Source organism: Lissotriton helveticus, chromosome 4_1 (genome assembly GCF_964261635.1).
Source record: "Lissotriton helveticus chromosome 4_1, aLisHel1.1, whole genome shotgun sequence".
Lineage (NCBI taxonomy): Eukaryota > Metazoa > Chordata > Amphibia > Caudata > Salamandridae > Lissotriton > Lissotriton helveticus.
In genome coordinates, this window is record NC_136063.1 from 731,774,795 (window position 1) to 731,797,357 (window position 22,563).

Below are 22,563 nucleotides of genomic sequence, written 5' to 3' on the forward strand. Positions count from 1 at the left end.
TTTTAATTTTCCAATTCAAAATCTTCTACCACTTCAACAAAAGCACTGTCGAAACTCTCATTAAAAAATCTTCATTTCCAGTATCATTTTCCTCTGGAAAAAGTCCATCTTTCACTTCCTCTAATAAATCACTTGAGATGTCAAAATTCAAAGCAACGTTTTCTTGATGCTCTTCCATTGTACCAATAAAATTATGTTGCTGGTCCTTCCAAAAAAATATAAAGACTTAATTATATCTTTTTCACAAATAGGTAATTAAAAACTACCTTTACCAATTTTATAAGTACATACATTACCATACTTTTAAACACATTAACTGCACAAATTAATCTGCCACCTTCCTCTTTTTTGAAAACAGACTCACACTGTGATCCTAGGTACATAACACTATCCCTTGCAATTTATTTAAATAATTACTGCAGTCAAAGGGGGTCTTACTGTAAGTTTTGTTTAAGGGTTTTCTGGACTGTAGAACTGTTGAAAGACTTCATAATTTATTTATAGGGATGGATTTTCTGAGTTTAGCACAATAAACTGGTGTTTAAACTGTGTACAGACTGAAGGTGGAACTCACAGTGCACAAATGTAAATTCACTAAAAAGATTACTACTTGCCACAGAGACAGTTGCTTTTGCCTTTCAACAGCACACTCAGCATCTAAATTGCACAGCATGTACAACATTTCATACTAAGCATGAGCAACCATATCATAATAGACCCCTGCAAATGCATATAAAATGGTGCAGAGAGATGGTACAGGCACAGATATAGAGAGATGGTGCTGACGAAAAATGAAATAACGCAGGCAGACAGTAAACTGTTACAGTCAGAGAATAGATGGTGCACTGCTGCAAGTAAAAGAACAGATGGAGCAGTTACAAAAAAAGAAGGTGCAGAGACACAGTGAGATGGTATGAGCAGAGAGACACATAGTGCAGGCAGAGACAGACATAGTAGATTGCATGTAACATGCTGGTCATGTGTCTAAGATCACACTTAGTCAAATTTGATTTTAAATTAATCTGGGTGAATAATTTGCTTAGTTGATGTGTTTTAAAATCATGTTTGGAAGACAATTAGGCTTCAGGATATGTACTGTTAGAGAATCTTAGGCAGCATATCTGTTAGGCCTCTTATTTGCTAAAAAGGCTCTATGTTGTGCAATAAAGATCCAGGGTGTGTTGTTGAAATGAAAAAGGAATGTTATTTCTTGCTTACATGTGCATGGTCTGTTTTTTGCCAGTGGAGACGGTGAGATGGTATGAAAACAGACACAGATAGTGCAAGCAGACTCAGACATGGTAGACACAAATGATAAAACGGTACAATAGAGAAAAAATGCTAGAAACATACACTGAAATGTTATATCCAGAGGCTACATGAAGCACACAGAGGTGCAGATAGAGAAGACAGAGAGAAAACAGTACAACCAGAGAGCGCGAAACTACAGACAGAGAGGGAAAATATTTATCATGGTAGGACTGCATAACACACACTAACAGCCATATCATAATAGGCCTCTGCAAATACACAAGAACGGGTACAGACAGATGGTACAGCCAGAGTTAGAGAGATAATGCAGATTTAGCAAGAAATAATGCACGCAGACACTAAACTGTTACAGGCAGACGATAGATAAAGCAGGACTGCAAAGAATACAACACATGGAACAGTCCCATAAAAAGATGGTGCAGAGAGACAGTAAAATAGTATGACAACATACATAAATAGTGCAAGCAGATACAGACAAGGTACACATAAAAGATAAAATGGTACAACACAGAACAAATGGTGGAAACATTGAGAGAATTTTTTCTTATTATTTTAAACTGCACAAAAATAGATCCCCTTTACAAATTAGCAACCCACCTTTATAAATGGTTTTGAAGGTTCACAACACTCTCAATTACACTCCAGATTCTTGGATTTGAGCAGCAAACACTGAAAAAAACAAAAAACACTAATTTTATTACCATGTTACACACATATTACACAGCATAGAGCCTTTTTGGCAAGTAAGAGGCCTAACAGAGAAGCTACCTAAGATTCTCTAGCAGTACATATCCTAAAGCCTAACTGACTTCAAGAAATGATTTTTTAACATATCAAGTAAGCAAATTATTCACCCAGATTCATTTACAATCAAGCTTGACTCATAGTGTGATCTTAGACATATGACCAGGATGTTATATGCAATCTTTATGATATGTACAACTAGAGAATCTTAGGCAGCATGTCTGTTAGGCCTCTTACTTGCCAAAAGGAATCACCATGGATCTTTTGGCAACTAAGAAGCCTAACAGACATACTGGCTAAGATTCTCTAGCAGTACATATCATAAAGCCTAACTGAGTTCAAGAAATACTTTTTTAACACATCAAGTAAGCAAATTATTCACCCAGTTTCATTTAAAATCAAGCTTGACTCACAGTGTGATCTTAGACACATGACCAGGATGTTACATGCAATCTTTATGATATGTACTGCTAGAGAATATTAGGCAGCATGTCTGTTAGGCATTTTACTTGCTAAAAGGAATCACCATGGATCTTTTGGCAACTAAGAGCCGTAACAGACATGCTGGCTAAGATTCTCTAGCAGTACATGTCATAAAGCCTAAGTGACTTCAAGAATGCATTTTTTAACACATCAAGTAAGTTAATTATTCACCCAGATTCATTTAAAATCAAGCTTAACTCACAGTGTGATCTTAGACACATGACCAGGATGTTACTTTTTTTGTTTGAAATTTTTTTTATTGACAAGTTGATTAGGAAGACATATCTGTATACATATAGTAAGAAAGCAATTGTTTACAGAATAGATGTAGCTTACTCTTTAACGAAGATGTGTTTCATTTTCCACTTGGACCACATTGCGACATGTTTCAATTATTTATACAGAAATCAAAAACAGTAAAAATATAGTTATCAGAAGCAGCGAAGTATATATCCAACAGAGAAGTTAAATACCCCAAAAATCTTCAGAAAAAATTACCCCAGATTTTCTCGAATTTTTTTAACGAGCGAACTCCTCTAGTTTTTGCGAGCCCTAACTCCATAGAGTGAATTTTATAAATTAGTGACCACCATTCCCAGATGTTAGGGGGTTTGGGACAGATCCAGGCTCTAGCCAATGTGAGTTTAGCACAGGAAATAAGGATCGTTATCAAGGCGGATTGGGGGAGGGAAACCGGATGGATATCAAGTAATACTATTGGTACTGTGAGTGAGGGTAGGAAGATTTTCTTAATTTCCAAAACTTTAAGTAGTTCCCCCCAAAAGTCTTTAAGAGTTGGGCAGAAGTACAGCATGTGTCCTAAGTCTACTGCGTAGGCGGAACATTTAGGGCATTTGGTACGATCGCCTTGGATGTTATTAAGGGACCACTTAGAGATCTTTTCCGGTGTATAATATAGCATACATGTTGTTCGAAACTGCTGTAACCTCAAGCTGGACAATCATACCGAATTATTAATATTAGATAGGAAAAATGATTTTTGTTTGGGAGTTATATTTAAGCCGATTTTGCTACTCCATTTTTCGGCTAATTTTTGACAGTCATCGGTTTTAGGAGCACAAAGGTGTTTGTAGGCCTCACTTATCAGAGATTTATTTTTGGTAGAATATAAACAGTTCCAAATATCACAATCTAAAATGTTGTATATTTGGTTCTTCCTTATAAGAAAATCATGTATTTGTAGATATTTAAATCTCATTGTTTCCGTCAAATTATACAGAGTTTGAAGTGAATGATAATCTAAAAACCCTTGTGCACCAAATAGATCTCCCAGAACCTTAATTCCCTGGGCAGACCATCTAAGTGCCATACCATCGTTGAAGATCCCCGGGAGACCCGGGTTACCCCATAGCTGCAATTTCGGATGGTAGAAGGAAGTATTGCAGTAGGATAGAATGTTAACCCATATCCTAAAAGTATCTTTGGCGGTCTTAAATTTGACCCTCTTGTAGTAATTAGGGTCGTTCGCTCGGAGTAAAAACATTTTTGAGTCGGCTTTTTACATAAAATAATGGAAAAAAAGTGTCCTCTGTATGTAGCAAAGAGCGGAGGTGCCTAAAAAATGAAGACCAGAAGTACAATTTAACATCGGGGAAGTTGAGACCTCCCTTATCTATGCTGTTTTTTAGAAGTTTCAACGATCTTCTAGCTTTTTTGCACCCCCAAATAAAGCTGCTAAATATTCTGTCTAGTTGCTTAAAAAAAGAATTGTTTAGTGCTAATGGAATGGAACGAAAGAGGTATAAAAATTTAGGTAGTACCTTCATTTTGATGAGGTTGATTCTGCCAATTAAATTCAAAGGCAATCTCTGCCATTTTTTTAGCAATAAGGTAGTAGATTTGATTAATTTGTTATAGTTAAGATTATTTATTTCTCGTATATTAGATGTAATTTTGACACCTAGGTAAGTAGCAGTTTTAGAGATCTCGGGGACTTTTACCGCTGGTGTGTGATTAGCTATGATTTGCGGTAGTCAGACAAAATATCGAAAACAAAATATCGATATACAATAATATCAATGTTTTAATATCGATGGTATAGTATATCGATGTGCCATAATATCGACAGACAGAATATCGAGATTAAGGTATGTATGTTAGTAATATCGAAATTTTGTTGTTTAGTGTTATGTATTTTATTATGTTGTTTGCTAAATATGTTTAGAAATGCATGTTTGAAAATTAGTAATTATGTTAACATTTTGCGTTTTAGTATTAGAGCGGGTTGTGGGTTTATAGGGGAATAGGGTGGGAAGTAATTTAATAATAATTAAATAATTAATATATATTTTTAAATATTTTTTAATTAATAATTAATTTGTAATTAATTGAAACTAATTAGTTAATTACATTAATTAGATTTAATGTGGTAATATATTTAATTTAGTGTTATTGTTAATTAATAATTAATTGGTAATTAATTAATATTAATTAGTTAATTAAATTAATTAGATTTAATGTGCTAAGATATATAATTTATTGTTATTGTTAATTAAACATTAATTGGTAATTAATTAATGTTAATTAGTTCATTACATTAATTAGATTTATTTTTGGGTAAAGGGGTATTTTTAGGGTTCAGGGTCAGTTTTTAGTTTTTGGGTAAAGGGGTATTTTTAGGGTTCAGGGTCAGTTTTTAGTTTTTGGGTAAAGGGGTATTTTTAGGGCACAGGGTCAGTTTTTAGTTTTTGGGTAAAGGGGTATTTTTAGGGCTCAGGGTCAGTTTTTAGTTTTTGGGTAAAGGGGTATTTTTAGGGTTCAGGGTCAGTTTTTAGTTTTTGGGTAAAGGGGTAGTTTTTAGGGTTCAGGGTCCAGTGTTTAGTTTTTGGGTAAAGGGGTATTTTTAGGGTTCAGGGTCAGTTTTTAGTTTTTGGGTAAAGGGGTATTTTTAGGGTTCAGGGTCAGTTTTTAGTTTTTGGGTAAAGGGGTATTTTTAGGGTTCAGTGTCAGTTTTTAGTTTTTGGGTAAAGGGGTATTTTTAGGGTTCAGGGTCAGTTTTTAGTTTTTTGGTAAAGGCGTATTTTTAGGGCACAGGGTCAGTTTTTTGTTTTTGGGTAAAGGGGTATTTTTAGGGTTCAGGGTCAGTTTTTAGTTTTTGGGTAAAGGGGTATTTTTAGGGTTCAGGGTCAGTTTTGGGTTTTTGGGGTACAGGGGTACAGTGTAAAAATTAAAGTTAAATTAAATTTAAATTAAATTAATTAAATTAAATTAAATTAAATTATATTATATTTATTTTAATTAATTTACATAAAAAATTATTATATACTTACCAATACTTATGTTGTAATGGTATGCGTTGTAAAAGTATCTGCGTTGTAAAAACATGCGTTAATATTTGTAAAATTATATGTATTTTTAAATTATTTTTACATTATTATTAATACATTTAAAAAAACAATATTTTTTATTTCGATATTTTTGTACAACGATATTATTTTTTCGATATTTTTGTACTTACCATTATGTAGATATAACTTCGATATTTTTGATTTCGATATTTTTGTGTCGATATTTTTGTATCTCGATAATGTGTCTTTCGATAATATGTCAGTGATCCATGATTTGCGTTTTGTTTGAATTTAGCTTATAGCCGGATACTTTGCCGAATTTACGAGCCTCAATGTTAATCCCTTGCAGTGCCTTAATAATATCAGAAGAATAAATGGCAATATCGTCGGCATATGCCGTGATTTTCAGTATCTGTTCGTTAGACTTGAAGGGAGCAATTCTGAGTTGTGCTTGGAGAGAATGTAAAAATGGTTCAAGTGAAAGGGCAAATAATAAAGGTGATAGAGGGCAACCTTGACGAGTGCCCCGAGAAATCATAAAATCAGTGGAAGTCTGTCCCCCATAGCTAACATGGGCTGAGGGGTTGTCATATAATGCCTTTATCCACTCTAAAAAGTGTCCGCTAAAGCCCATTTTGATCATAGCGTGCCAGAGATAATCCCACCCCACTCGGTCAAAAGCCTTTTCGGCGTCCAGCAAAATCATGCCGAGTGGAGTGGACTCAGTCTCAGCCAGGTCAAACGCTGTTATGGCCATGTTAACATGAGTGGTAGTGTCTCTCCCAGTGACAAATCCGTGTTGCTGCTGAATTACTATTTTTGGCATAAGAGGAGCTAGCCTAGTAGCTAAAATGTTCACAAATATTTTTGCGTCGGTGTTGATCAGAGAGATGGGTCTGTATGACCCCCTCTCTTCCTTTGGTTTGCCTTTTTTGAGGAAGAAGATTATTTTAGCTCTATTCCATGACTTAGGGGCCCTCCCAGTCACCCCAATGGATTGTATGACCTGTAGCAATAAGGGTGCTAGTTCCTCTAGACAGATTTTATATATCTCTAGAGGGATGGTATCTTCCCCTGCGGCTTTTCCTGTCGAGAGAGCGGTAATAGCTTGGCGTAGATCTTGCCCTGTAATATTTTCAGACAGTGAATTTATTTCCGAGGAGTTAAGTAGAGTTGTTGAGGTCTCATTTAAGTAATTCTGTATGGTAGCTTCATTCAGGATAGATTCGGGAGTGTACAAGGTCCTGTAAAAATCCACAAATTGTTCCAGTATATCATGCGGCTGATCATATAACTTGTTGTCGGAGCTACGGATATTTGTAATTATGGTGCTAGCTCTGTTTTCAGCCACTTTATATGCCAGGATTTAGCCAATTTTATCCCCACCCTCATATTGCGCAATCCTAAATTTGTGTATATTAGCAATGTTTTTTTGAATAAACTTTGTTTTAGTTTCAGATTTTAATTGACTTAGTTTAAGGCCTATCTCTGCTACCGCTGGCGAGTTTAGCTGTAGTGCTATGGCTAACTGTGCTTCCTGGGCAGCGATGCTGGAAATCAAGGATTCACTAAGTTTGCGACGCTCAGAGTTTTGTCTGAGCACGTATTCCTGCGTGAATCCTCGAATGCTTGCCTTGCATGTGTCCCAGACCATATCGCATGTAGCAGAATTCTGGTTGATATCTATAAATTCAGTAAGATGATTTTTTAGCTGTGAGATGTAAACAGAGTCTGATGTTAAGGACCTGGGAAAAGAAAAAGGTCTAGGACCTGTGCGAATATGTGGAGTATCAAAGGTCAGCATTATGGGGTTGTGATCTGAAGAAATTCAAGGGCATACCTCCATTAGGCCAGTGCTCAGTAATTTAACGTTAGCTAGAGCCATGTCCAACCAAGAACAGAGTTTATGAGGTGCAGAGTAATATGTATAGCCAGGAGTGTGTGAGTGTAAATATCGCCAAGCATCTTTAATGTTATGTGTACGGCATAGATCTAAAATTGAGGCTCTAGTTTTACGCATCCGCTGAAAGCTCCCAGGCCTAGTAGTATCTAGTTGGTAGTCCATGATACAGTTTAAGTCCCCCATTATGATAAGTTCCCCATCCCAATCTAAAAGTTTTATATTTAAATCATCAAAAACCCTGGGTTCATCTTGATTTGAGCCATACACCACACAGACAACATATTTATGATTTTCGATATTCATTTGAGTGATGACCCATCTACCGTCTTTATCATGAGCAGTTTGTAAAGTCTCTACCCTGAATCATTTATCCTTTAGAATTGCCACCCCTCTAATTGAAGCCCCGAAAGTAGAACAGCTGACAATATCGTACCCTAATTGACCAAGTAATTTTTTGTCCTTGCCGGCTACATGTGTTTCAGATAGCAGTATAAGATGAGGGTCATACAGTCTCAACTCTTCCGACACTAGACGTCTTTTGTTTTTACTGTTAAGCCCCGCAACGTTCCAAGCAAGACACTTTATTTCATGCATTTAAAAAGAAAAAAGAAAACCAACATTATGAAACACCAAGTGGAAGTTTTTCCTGAGCCACACAAATATAGATATTTACTTATATTTTTGTCTTCGGTAGGATGTCTCCCACTCAAGTTGTAAACACTTTTTTCCAGTTTTTTGCCCTCCCCACCCCCCACCCTGCGGAGAACAAAGAACACCCACCCCCCACCCCCCTGTCACCCACCCACAGCGGGAAGGGACCACCCTCCAGTTACTGCTGCCGGTGAAGGGGCAGCAACTGCAGCAGACTGCCTAAGAGAACCCAACACCCCCACCTCTGAAGTGTGTTTTTGTTTTTTTCCCCCTTTAAATGTTTCCTTTCCCCCCTCCTCCCCCTCCTCCCTCTTTTTAGATAGAGTCACTTGAGAGTAGCTTTTCCTAAGGACCAGAAGAAGAGAGAGAGCCCATCGCCAGCTGAGACTTATTTTCATTAACTATTGTATCGACATAGTCAAGAGTCTAACTAAATGTTATTATAGTTAAAGTCTAGCTTTTACTTAAGCCAGATAAAAATTGCTCAGCTTCTCTAGTATCATTAAAGAAATGTGTGAGCCCGCCTTTGATAACTTTTAGACGTGCAGGCTCCTGGAGAAAAAGTTGCCCCCCCATAGATTTAATTGGGTCAATCAGTTTGCGTAGTTTCCAGCGTCTGTCCATAGTGGCTTTACTAAGATCTGAGCGAACAAACAGAGACAGATTCTCTATAGTTATAGGGGCATTAGGTCGTGCTTTCTGCCAAACAGCCTGTCTCAGTAAAAAATTACCAAAAAAAATAAGAAAGGGACGTGGGAATTTACTCTTTTTGTTCTTTTGGATTAAAGGTAAGTGGTGTGCCCACTGGATTTGAGAGTCCCATTCTGCTAAGTCTGGAAAGGCTTTTTGAAGTAAACCAACAAGAAAGGCCCTAGGGTCTGAGCCTTCTGATCCTTCCGGTACCCCAAATAGTCTCAGGTTAGATCTTCTCTGCCGATTTTCCAAATCTTCAACTTTCAGTTGAAGGGTCGTTATCTGAGTGTCATGTTGGTTTACTGCTATATTCATACGAGACGCTACTTCTTCTACTCCTACTACTCGGTGCTGCAGTTCTTCAATGTCCTGCGAGACTCCGCTAAAGTTAGTGGTCAGTTCAAATAAAGAGGTCTGCAGTTTGTTGTTATCCTCCCGCAGTTGTAAATAATATTCTTGTGCTTCTGTACTTTGATTGGTTAGTATTTGAAGTATAGTGTCCACTTGGGAAGAGTTTGGCTCTTGTTTATCTTCTTCTGGATCTTGAGATGGAATACCTTTGTCAGTCATAACAGAAACTGTGGTTGCGTGTGTCTTTGAGTTGGTAGACACCGGTGAGCCACATATTGATGGGGTTACTGGTTTAGATTGTGACAGAGACAGAGGAGTCTTGTCTTGCTCGGGTGTAGCGTTTGATGCGTTCGATGCTGCATTAAGAAGTTCCCATGAAACATTGTTCTCCGGGGAAGCGGGGCAGTCTAGGAGGCCTGAGATAGGGTTAGAATCCGTAGGGCTTGTCCCGGATAACTTTAGTGTCATGCTCTTTACGAGCCCTTTTGCCTCTATCCATTTCCTAAGAGGACTTTTATCAATAAGAATTTTCCTAGTGGCCGAGGTATTGTTTGTAATCAATCGATTTAGAGTGGTATTAGTTTTTCCCCCTCTTTTTAATCTTGGGCTTGGTTTTCGGTTTGCGCCTTCTAGTCGCCAGGGATCTCGTTGAAGTTTCCGGCGGGTCAGCCGTCTCTTCTTCCGTCTCCACTTCATACTCATCCTGGGAGCCCGAGTCTCCGTTAACCTCTACCAGCTCCTCACAAGCATGACAAGCCTCTTTATTTGGTTGCACAGTACCACTAGATCCTGCATCCTCGCTTAGAGCTGTGTTGCTAGTTTCTTCATTCGCCATTGCAATTGCCTTTTCTTTTTTATGCCCCGATATACTGACAGTTACCAAATCATTTGAGTCTCCACTAGCAACTAAGTTTAAGTTGCCTTCATTCATCAAACTCTCTTCGGTTATAATTGCTACTTCTGTAAATATTTCCATAGATAGTGGCGGGTTAGAGTTTGAACTTGTAAGAGACTGTATCTGAATTAGAGTTGAGGCTCTGTTATCGACTTGGAGTTTTGCTACAGCTCCTGCGGCTTCAGCTATGCCTACTGCAGATTCAGTGATTGAGCTTGCCGGGAGAGTTAAACAATCAGTCTCATCACCTCCCTCACCTCCCTCGCCTCCAGTCAGAGTTCCAGCTAAACCCCCTGGTTTTGCTTTTAATTTAGCGGGGTTTTTAACAGCTTTCTTGGAAGAGGTACTAGAAACAGTCAGCGTTGGGGGGCGTAATAGTGGCTTACCGGTGGCTGCTGTAGTTCCAGTGTCCTTATCCGCACTCTTGACTCCAGGTGCTGCCGCTGCAGAGGGGCTGTTCCCGGCACCGTCCACTGTCCCCGAGAGCTCCGAAGCTGAAGAAACCACAATGTCAAGAGGCATTGCTTCTGTATCCGTTGCTCCTGACGAGGAGGGGGGGCTGCCGAAGCTGTCGCAAACGCCATGGTCGTCGCGCCCGTTGTGGAAAGGGAGGCAGCAGCAGCGGTAGTCTTGGCATTTTGGGTGCTGCGAGGCGGGTTCTTCGGTGACATTTTGAGTATCCACCGTGCACGGGCTGCGGGTCGGAGACCAAACCAGCTAAACTCCGAGCTAGTGAGCAGGCTGTGAATCGCTTGCCCGAACGAGTGCCTAACGGTCTGTGAGAAATCCAGAAGCCAGAGCATCGGTAAGCGCCAATATGACTTTATTTAAATGATTAAATGTTTCCTTATTCTTCCTTATTCTTGTGGTTTTCAGGGATTACGGGGGAAACGCCGATGTCAATGCATTTTCACGATCTAACTTCAGAGGGGGTGAGGAGCTCCAGGTCAGCTGCTGCTTGTCCGCGTCCTCACTCCGCCATCTTGGACCGACCAGGATGTTACATATAAACCACCATGTCTTTAAAAAACATGTACTTCCATATTTTTAAAGACATCAACTAAGCATATTATTCACCCTAAGACATCAACTAAGCATATTATTCACCCAGATCCATTTAAAATCAAGCTTGACTCACAGTGTGATCTTAGGCACATGACCAGGATTTTACATATAATCTACCATGTCTTTAAAAAACATGTACTTCCATATTTTTAAAGACATCAACTAAGCATATTACTCACCCAGATCCATTTAAAATCAAGCTTGACTCACAGTGTGATCTTAGGCACATGACCAGGATGTTACATGTAATCTACCATCTCTTTAAAACACATGTACTTCCATTCTTTTTTAAAGATATCAACTAAGCATATTATTCACCCACATCCATTTAAAATCAAGCTTGACTCACAGTGTGATCTTAGGCACATGACCAGGATGTTACATGTAATCTACCATGTCTGTCTCTGCAAGCAGTATGTGTGCTTCTGATCATATTATTTCACTGTCTCTACAGGCCAAAAAGAGGCAACCTATATATAAGCAACACATAACATTTATTTCTCATTACATGTAACATCCTGCTCATGTGCCTAAGATCACACTGTGAGTGAAGTTTGATTCACCCATCAGTGTGATCTTAGACAGATGACCAGGATGTTACATGTAATCTACCATGTCTTTGAAAAACTTATACTTCCATATATTTAAAAATGGTATGGTGCATATTGGAAATGTATTTTGGAAATGAGTTAGGTTTCTGCTTTGCTTTGTAGTGGTCAATGAAATGGGCTGTGCTTTGTGTCAAACACGATTTACTATGTAAAATGTTTTCTCGTAAAAAGTCATCACCCATCTAGTCATCATCTTAATATTAATATTAATATTATTCACCCACATTCATTTAAAATCAAGCTTGACTCACAGTGTGATCTTAGGCACATGACCAGGATGTTACATGTAATCTACCATGTCTGTCTCTGCAAGCAGTATGTGTCTCTCGGATCATATTATTTCACTGTCTCTACAGGCCAAAAAGAGGCCACCTATATATAAGCAACACATAACACTTATTTCTCATTACATGTAACATCATGCTCATGTGCCTAAGATCACACTGTGAGTGAAGCTTCATTCACCCATCAGTGTGATCTCAGGCAGATGACCAGGATGTCACATGCAATCTACCATGTCTTTAAAAAACATGTTCTTCCATATGTTTTAAAGACATCAACTAAGCATATTATTCACCCAGATTCATTTAAAATCAAGCTTCACTCACAGTGTGATCTTAGACACATGACCAGGATGTTAAATGTAAACTACCATGTCTTTAAAAAACATGTACTTCCATATTTTTAAAGACATCAACAAAGCATATTATTCACCCAGATTCATTTAAAATCAAGCTTTACTCACAGTGTGATCCTAGACACATCACCAGGATGTTACATGCAATCTTTGTGATATGAACTGCTAGATAATCTTAGGCAGCATGTCTGTTAGGCCTCTTACTTGCAAAAAGGAATCATCATGGATCTCTTGGCAACTAAGAGGCCTAACAGACATGCTGCCTAGGATTCTCTAGCAGTACATATCCTAAAGCCTAACTGACTTTAAGAAATGATTTTTAAACACATCAAATAAGCAAATTATTCACTCAGATTCATTTAAAATCAAGCTCGACTCACAGTGTGATCTTAGACACATGACCAGGATTTTACATGCAATCTTTATGATATGTACTGCTACAGAATCGTAGGCAGCATGTCTGTTAGGCCTCTTAGTTGCCAAAAGGAATCACCATGGATCTTTTGGCAACTAAGAGGCCTAACAGACATGCTGACTAAGATTCTCTAGCAGTACATATCATAAAGCCTAACTGACTTCAAGAAATGATTTTTTAACACATCAAGTAACCAAATTATTCACCCAGATTCATTTAAAATCAAGCTTGACTCACAGTGTCACCTTAGACACATGACCAGTATGTTACATGCAATCTTTATGATATGTACTGCTAGAGAATCTTAGGCAGCATGTCAAAACAGGCCACCTATATTATAGGCAAGACATAACATGTATTTCTTATTACATGTAACATGCTGGTAATGTGCCTAAGATCACACTGATGGGTGAATCAAGCTTCACTAGCAGTGTGATCTTAGGCACATGACCAGGATGTTACATGTAATTTACCAAGTCTTTAAAAAACATGTACTTCCATATTTTTAAATACATCAACTAAGCATATTATTCACCCACATCCATTTAAAATTAAGCTTCACTCACAGTGTGATCTTAGGCACATGACCAGGATGTTACATGTAATCTACCATGTCTTTAAAAAACATGTAATTCCATATTATTAAAGACATCAACTAAGCATATTATTCACCCAGATTCATTTTAAATGAAGCTTGACTCACAGTGTGATCTTAAACACATGACCAGGATGTTATATGCAATCTTTATGACATGTACTGCTACAGAATCTTAGGCAGCATGTCTGTTAGCCGTCTTAGTTGCCAAAAGGAATCTCCATGGATCTTTTGGCATCTAAGAGACCTAATAGACATGCTGGCTAAGATTCTCCAGCAGTACATATCATAAAGCTTAACTGACCTTAAGAAATGATGTTTTAACACATCAAGTAAGCAAATTATTCACCCAGATTCATTTAAAATCAAGCTTTACTCACAGTGTGATCTTAGACACATCACCAGGATGTTACATGCAATCTTTGTGATATGAACTGCTAGATAATCTTAGGCAGCATGTCTGTTAGGCCTCTTACTTGCAAAAAGGAATCATCATGGATCTTTTGGCAACTAAGAGGCCTAACAGACATGCTGCCTAGGATTCTCTAGCAGTACATATCCTAAAGCCTAACTGACTTCAAGAAATGATTTTTAAACACATCAAATAAGCAAATTATTCACTCAGATTCATTTAAAATCAAGCTTGACTCACAGTGTGATCTTAGACACATGACCAGGATTTTACATGCAATCTTTATGATATGTACTGCTACAGAATCGTAGGCAGCATGTCTGTTAGGCCTCTTAGTTGCCAAAAGGAATCACCATGGATCTTTTGGCAACTAAGAGGCCTAACAGACATGCTGACTAAGATTCTCTAGCAGTACATATCATAAAGCCTAACTGACTTCAAGAAATGATTTTTTAACACATCAAGTAACCAAATTATTCACCCAGATTCATTTAAAATCAAGCTTGACTCACAGTGTGATCTTAGACACATGACCAGGATGTTACATGCAATCTTTATGATATGTACTGCTAGAGAATCTTAGGCAGCATGTCAAAACAGGCCACCTATATATAAGCAAGACATAACATTTATTTCTTATTACATGTAACATGCTGGTAATGTGCCTAAGATCACACTGATGGGTGAATCAAGCTTCACTAGCAGTGTGATCTTAGGCACATGACCAGGATGTTACATGTAATTTACCAAGTCTTTAAAAAAGATGTACTTCCATATTTTTAAAGACATCAACTAAGCCAATTATTCACCCACATCCATTTAAAATTAGGCTTCACTCACAGTGTGATCTTAGGCACATGACCAGGATGTTACATGTAATCTACCATGTCTTTAAAAAACATGTACTTCCATATTATTAAAGACATCAACTAAGCATATTATTCACCCAGATTCATTTAAAATGAAGCTTGACTCACAGTGTGATCTTAAACACATGACCAGGATGTTATATGCAATCTTTATGATATGTACTGCTAAAGAATCTTAGGCAGCATGTCTGTTATCCCTCTTAGTTGCCAAAAGGAATCTCCATGGATCTTTTGGCATCTAAGAGACCTAATAGACATGCTGCTTAAGATTCTCCAGCAGTACATATCATAAAGCTTAACTGACTTCAAGAAATGATTTTTTAACACATCAAGTAAGCAAATTATTCACCCAGATTCATTTAAAATCAAGCTTGACTCACAGTGTGATCTTAGACACATCACCAGGATGTTAGATGCAATCTTTGTGATATGAACTGCTAGAGAATCTTAGGCAGCATGTCTGTTAGGCCTCTTACTTGCAAAAAGGAATCACCATGGATCTTTTGGCAACTAAGAGGCCTAACAGACATGCTGCCTAAGATTCTCTAGCAGTACATATCCTAAAGCCTAACTGACTTCAAGAAATGATTTTTAAACACATCAAGTAAGGAAATTATTCACTCAGATTCATTTACAATCAAGCTTGACTCACAGTGTGATCTTAGACACATGACCAGGATGTTACATGCAATCCTTATGATATGTACTGCTACAGAATCTTAGGCAGCATGTCTGTTAGGCCTCTTAGTTGCCAAAAGGAATCACCATGGATCTTTTGGCAACTAAGAGGCCTAACAGACATGCTGACTAAGATTCTCTAGCAGTACATATCATAAAGCCTAACTGACTTCAAGAAATGATTTTTTAACACATCAAGTAACCAAATTATTCACCCAGATTCATTTATTCACCCAGATTCATTTAAAATCAAGCTTGACTCACAGTGTGATCTTAGACACATGACCAGGATGTTACATGCAATCTTTATGATATGTACTGCTACAGAATCGTATGCAGCATGTCAAAACAGGCCAACTATATATAAGCAAGACATAACATTTATTACTCTTTACATGTAACATGCTGGTAATGTGCCTAAGATCACACTGATGGGTGAATCAAGCTTCACTAGCAGTGTGATCTTAGGCACATGACCAGGATATTACATGCAATTTACCCTGTCTTTAAAAAACATGTACTTCCATATTTTTAAAGACATCCACTAAGCATATTATCCACCCACATCCATTTAAAATTAAGCGTCACTCACAGTGTGATCTTAGGCATATGACCAGGATGTTACATGTAATCTACCATGTCTTTAAAAACATGTACTTCCATATTATTAAAGACATCAACTAAGCATATTATTCACCCACATCCATTTAAAATTAAGCTTCACTCACAGTGTGATCTTAGACACATAACCAGGATGTTACATGTAATCTACCATGTCTTTAAAAACATGTACTTCCATATTTTAAAGACATCAACTAAGCATATTATTCACCCAGATCCATTTAAAATCAAGCTTGACTCACAGTGTGATCTTAGGCACATGACCAGGATGTTACATGTAATCTACCATGTCTGTCTCTACAAGCAGTATGTGTGTCTGTCTCTGCTCATATTATTTCATTGTCTCTACTGGCCAAAAACAGCCCACCTATATATAAGCATATATATATACCAGACTTTTTACCAGAAAACATTTTACTTAGTAAATCGTTTTTGACACAAAGCACAGCCCATTTCAATGACCACTACAAAGCAAAGCAGAAACCTAACTCATTTCCAAAATACATTTCCAAAATGCACCATACAATTTTTAAACAGCATTACAAAACAACATGACACACAATGCAAAAATAAAAAAGCACAATATGCTTCTTAATCTTCCCCATAGTGCATACAGCAGTCTATCTTTATTAAAATAATCATTACTCACCTTTAAAAATGCTTTGTAAGATGCAGAACAGTGTCAGTCACACTCAACAGATTTTCTTAAACAGAATCTCTGAATAATTCTTTCACTGGAGCCTGAGAATAATGCCACAGATTCTTTCTCATTTCAGACCCATATTCTTGTACATAACCAATAAAAATTCTTCCCACACTAATTCAAAACCAAACTGCACATTTTAATTGGTTGTACATTTGAACACTTTGAAAGTCACATAACATTCACCCATCCCCCCAGTGCTCATTGCCCTGTTACCATGGTAACTCCCTCCTCACCCAGCACACTGTTGAAAAGTTCATCATACTATGTTGCAAAAAAATGCAGCAAGGGTGTTTGACCTCTCAATGTACCAGCTAATCATGTGCAATGTTTCTTGAAATGACTTTTCCTCAACCATTGAAATGACTTCTTTAAAAAAAAAAGCATGCACCCTAATTTTCAGTGTTGAATTTTAAGAAAGCACCAATCATTTCTTGTTTTCCAAGTGCACTGAATCTCAACCACTTTTTTTTCCATAACTCCTACTTTCAAACTGCCATTTCATTTTCACAACTCATCTGAATACAAGCACATCTACCTTCAAGATGCCAAAAGTCTGGTTTGTGGGTCATAGCTTTGTCCACTGGAGTGAAAAATACACAGCTAACAGGTATTTACAACCTTGATTTACCAAATGTGGACATTGTATGGATTGGACAGAGAGGATTGAGAAGTCACCAATTGATACCATTGGTAAAATCCTTTATGCATCTACCACACCCTGACATCATAATTGTGCACTGTGGTGGCAATGACCTGGGCACTTTGACTGGGGTAGGTCTGGAAATGCTTTTAAAGGACATCTTTGGGCAATTGATGTCACTTTTTCCCAAAACTGCCTTGGTATATTCTAATATATGCCAAAGGCAAAAATAGAACTGGTCCAACCAATTTTGTACTCAGATTGAGAAAGCAAGGAAACATGTGAATAAATCTGTTTCTGCTTTCCTCAGAGACTATGGCATGGGTTCTATATACCACAACAATTTGCGTTACAACATGCAAGGCATCTATAGGAGAGATGGTGTACATTTCACCGATGAGGGGAATAGAGTCTTCCTCTGTAACATAAGACTCTACATCGGTACTTACTTGTAGGTACAAAAAACATCCAATTAACAAAACGGCTCTTTTTAGAGCCAACTAACATCTAAACACTCAAACTTGTAATTTAACTCCATTTTTTTTATCTTTTTTGTCGCCGTGCGCACACCGTGTGCGCACCTCGCAACTTTTTTGCGAGGAGAAAACAAAAAAAAGTTTCTTTTTGGCTTTGGGGGTCCTTATTGGACCCCCTGAGAAAACCTAGGGGGTCAGGGAGTCTCCACCCTGCCCCCTTTCCACGATCTCCGCTATAGTTTTTAACAGTCTTGTCAATCGAGGTGCGCGACCGGGTGCGCGCACCCCGCAACTTTTTAGAAAAAAAATAAAGAGTTTTTTGGGCCTTGGGGGTCCTTAATGGACCCCCTGAGAATACCTCGGGGGTCAAGGAGTGTCTACCAAGCCTCCTTCTCACGTTTTGAAACTTTTATGTGAATCGAGTTTAATGCCATTTTGAGACGGGGTGCGCGAATCTGATTTGCTGTTAGACGTCTGTCAACATTCCAATCGGTCGAAATCAGGAAGTGTTGGTCGCCATTTTGTGTCCGAGGCAAAAGAGAGGCAAAAACAAAAGTGGAAAACATGAAAAGGGGGTAGGGTAGAGACTCCCTGACCCTCTAGGTCTTCTCAGGGGGTCCCTGAAGGACCCCGAAGGCCCCCCCCAAAAAATATTTTTTTTTTTAAATCGCGGGGTCCGTGCACGTTGCATGCACCCCGGAGGCAGAAGAGAGCCCAAAACAAAAGTGGAGAACTTGAAAAGGGAGTAGAGTAGAGACTCCGTGACCCCCTGAGTCTTCTCAGGGGATCCCTGAAGGACCACGAAGGGCAAAAAAACTTATTTTTTTTTTATCGCGAGGTGTGCGCACGTTGCACGCACCCTCGAGGCAGAAGTGAGTCAAAAACAAAAGTGTAGAAAGTGAAAAGGGGGCAGGGTAGAGACTCTCTGACCCCCTAGGCCTTCTCAGGGGGTCCCGGAAGGACCCCGAAGGTAAAAAAAACCTTCATTTTTATTTTGAAAAGAAATCGCGGAGTGCGCGCACGATGCACGCACCCTCGAGGTTAAAATTGCGAGGTGCGCGCACGTTGCACGCACGTCAGAAACCCCCCCCAAAAAATACAGTTAAATAACAAGTTTGAGTGTTTAGATGTTGGTTGGCTCTAAAAAGAGTCGTTGTGTTTATTGAGTGTTTTTTGTACCTACAAGTCTAAAATTCAAGAGGAAGACTCTGTTTCCCTCATCTGTGAAATGTACACTGTCTCCTCTATAAATGCCTTGCATGTTGTAACGCAAGTTGTTGTGGTATATAGAACCCATACCATAGTCACTGAGGAAAGCACAAACAGACTTATTCACATGTTTCCTTGCTTTCTCAATCTGTGGGCAATATTGGTTGGACCAGTTCCATTTTTGCCTTTGGCATATATTAGAATATACAAAGGCAGTTTGTGGAAAAAGTGACATCAATTGCCCAAAGGTGTTCTTTAAAAGCATTTCCAGACCTACCCCAGTCAAAGTGCCTAGGTCATTGCCACCACAGTGCACAATTATAAGGTCAGGGTGTGGGAGATGCAAAAAAGATTTTACCAATGGCATCAATTGGTGACATCTCAATCCTCTCTGGCCAGGCCACATAATATCCACATTTGGTAAGTCAAGGTTGAAAAAGCATCTATTTGCTGCATACCTTTCACTCCAGAAAATATAGCTGTGTCCTACAATCCACACTCTAAGGATCTCGAAGGGAGATCTGGTTGTACTCAGTTGGGCTCTGGTAATGAAATGGCAGTTTGAAAAGTAGGAGTTTAGAAAAAAATGTGGATGAGATTCAGTGCACATGAAAAAAAAAAAATGATTGGTGGTTTCTGAAAATTCAACATTGAAAACTAGGGTGCATGCTACTGTTTTTTTTAAGGAGAAATGCTAATGGTTGAGACAAAGTGATTGAAAGGAAAATTGCACAGGATTCGCTGTTGTATTTAAAAGTCAAACACCCTTGCTGGTTTGTTTTGCAGATGAACTTTTCACCTGTGTGTTCAGTTAGGTGTTCTATGGAGTGTTACCATGGTAACAGGCAGAGAGAGCAGTGGGGGAAGGTTGAATATTATGTGAGATTGAAAGTGTTTCAATGTAAAACCAATTAAAATGTTAATTTGGTTTTGAATTTGTGTGGGAAGATATTTGATTGGTTATCTACAAGAATATGAGTGTAAAATGAGAGGGAAGCTATGCCATTTTGTGGTTGCAGTGACTGGTGCACTATTCAGAGATTCTGCTTAAGAAAATCTGGTGTGTGATTGACACTGTTCTAAAACTACAAAAGCATTTTTAAAGGTGAGTTGTTAATTTGTAAGGGGATCTATGTTGTGCAGTTTAAGTTAAATTGAAAAAAGTATTCTAATGTGGAAGCAGGAGTTTATTTGTATAGAGTCTGATTTTGAATGTGTCTGCTTTGGGAAAAACATTGTGAAAGGAACATTTGGTATGTTGATGTGTTTGAGGAGATATTTTTTGCAGTACAGTGCTGTTGTTAAAAATGTAGAGTTTGTACATGAAGTGGTCTCACCACTTATACACTTATCTATGGGGGTTAGAATTCTCAGATAGTCTCCTTGCAGTCTTGTAAACATTCTGGGTGTGCTGCACAAATGCCATACAAAATCTTTCAGTAGCAGATAGTAATCATTTTACTGAATTGCAGGGGATACTGTCATGTGTCTAAGATCACAGTGTGAGTCAGAATTCATTTCAGAAAAATGTGGCAGAATAATTTGCTTAGTTGATGTGTTTAAATATATGGCAATACATGTAGTCATGGAGTGAGTCAGGCTTTAGGACATTTAGTGCTATAAAGTCCAAAGCAGCATGTGTGTCAGGCCTCTGAATTCCCAAATAGTCTCCATGCTGTGTAATAAAGATCCTGGGTGTGCTGTAGAAATTGCATAGCATCTCTCTCTATAGCATGTAGTAATTATTTCAGTGAATTTTCATTTCTACATTCTCAGTCTCACTTTGACCCCTTATAGTGCCTGAACATCACTGCACTGTCATAAAATCCAAAACAGCACTCCCAGCACGACTCTCTTTCACTGCAGTAATCATTTTACTGAATTGCAAAGCATACTGTGACCTAGCCCTAGGACACCCCCGCGCCGCACGGCCACCAGCTGCTGTGTGCGTGTTCCCTGACTGCTGCCTGCTGCCTCGCTAGCCGAGCTCCGGACGCGTGACCACGCCCCCTGCCTCTAGCGGCGTGGTCCGCGACCTGCCCCCGTCGTGACTGCTGCTGTTTAGTGTTTTTCTGCCTGCCCCCGTCGTCATTGCTGCTGTTTAGTGTTTTTTGTAGCCTGTCCCCCTTTAACCTGCTTTTTTGCCTTCTGTTTGTGCCTTAGCCCCTTCGTCCCCCCTCCCCGCTCCCCGGTTCCCGCCAACGCCGATAACCCCGCCCACTTTGCCTTCTGTACCCTCCCCGCTCCCGCCTCCCAGCTGCTCCGCCCACCCGAGCACTTGGCCATATATGGCGACCGTGCGGCGCAGGTGAGTGTGACCTAGCCCTAGGACACCCCCGCGCCGCACGGCCACCAGCTGCTGTGTGCGTGTTCCCTGACTGCTGCCTGCTGCCTCGCTAGCCGAGCTCCGGACGCGTGACCACGCCCCCTGCCTCTAGCGGCGTGGTCCGCGACCTGCCCCCGTCGTGACTGCTGCTGTTTAGTGTTTTTCTGCCTGCCCCCGTCGTCATTGCTGCTGTTTAGAGTTTTTTGTAGCCTGTCCCCCTTTAACCTGCTTTTTTGCCTTCTGTTTGTGCTTGTGCCTTAGCCCCTTCGTCCCCCCTCCCCGCTCCCCGGTTCCCGCCAACGCCGATAACCCCGCCCACTTTGCCTTCTGTACCCTCCCCGCTCCTGCCTCCCAGCTGCTCCGCCCACCCGAGCACTTCGCCATATATGGCGACCGTGCGAACGCGCAGCGGGCGCGCCGATTGTGCGCCGAAGGCGCGCCCAAGGTAAGCCCGTCTGCGCCCGTCCGCGCCTGGACCGCGCCCAGTGCCAGGACCCCTGGCCCCCACCGACGGAAGCCGACCCGACGAACCTACAACGCCGCCGAACTCCTCGCATTCAACACCAGCGGCATCCCGGGATGTCACCGAGCCGCCCCGAAGCACACCCACGGACCCTTCAGCTGCCACGCCTGCAAGTTCACCTGCATCCGGACCTGCACTGCACCAGCACCGACCAAGCCGAACACCAGCAGCAACCACCTCAAGTGCATCCTGCTCAACACCCGCTCCGTCCACAGACACGCCATCGAACTCTGGAACCTCCTCGACACCACAGCCCCTGACATCGCCTTCCTCACGGAGACCTGGATGAACGCCTCCTCAGCGCCCGACATCGCCATCGCCATCCCAGAGGGCTACAAGATCACCCGAAGGGACCGCACGGCCAACCAGATGGGAGGAGGCATCGCCATCATCCACAGAGACACCATCCGCATCACGACCAACACCGACGACACCCTAACCACCGCCGAACACCTGCACTTCCAGATCCACACCGACCCG

General features: G+C 39.9%; 1 long non-coding RNA gene across 1 annotated transcript in view; it reads right to left on the reverse strand.

Moving 5' to 3' along the window:
* The window catches only part of LOC144827314 (uncharacterized), a 28,145-nt gene that overhangs the window by 620 nt on the left and 4,962 nt on the right, over positions 1 to 22,563 (reverse strand). The window contains exon 2 of the long non-coding RNA XR_013610131.1: positions 1,870 to 1,941. This is a non-coding gene — a long non-coding RNA (uncharacterized LOC144827314). The remainder of the gene's footprint in view (positions 1 to 1,869; positions 1,942 to 22,563) is intronic.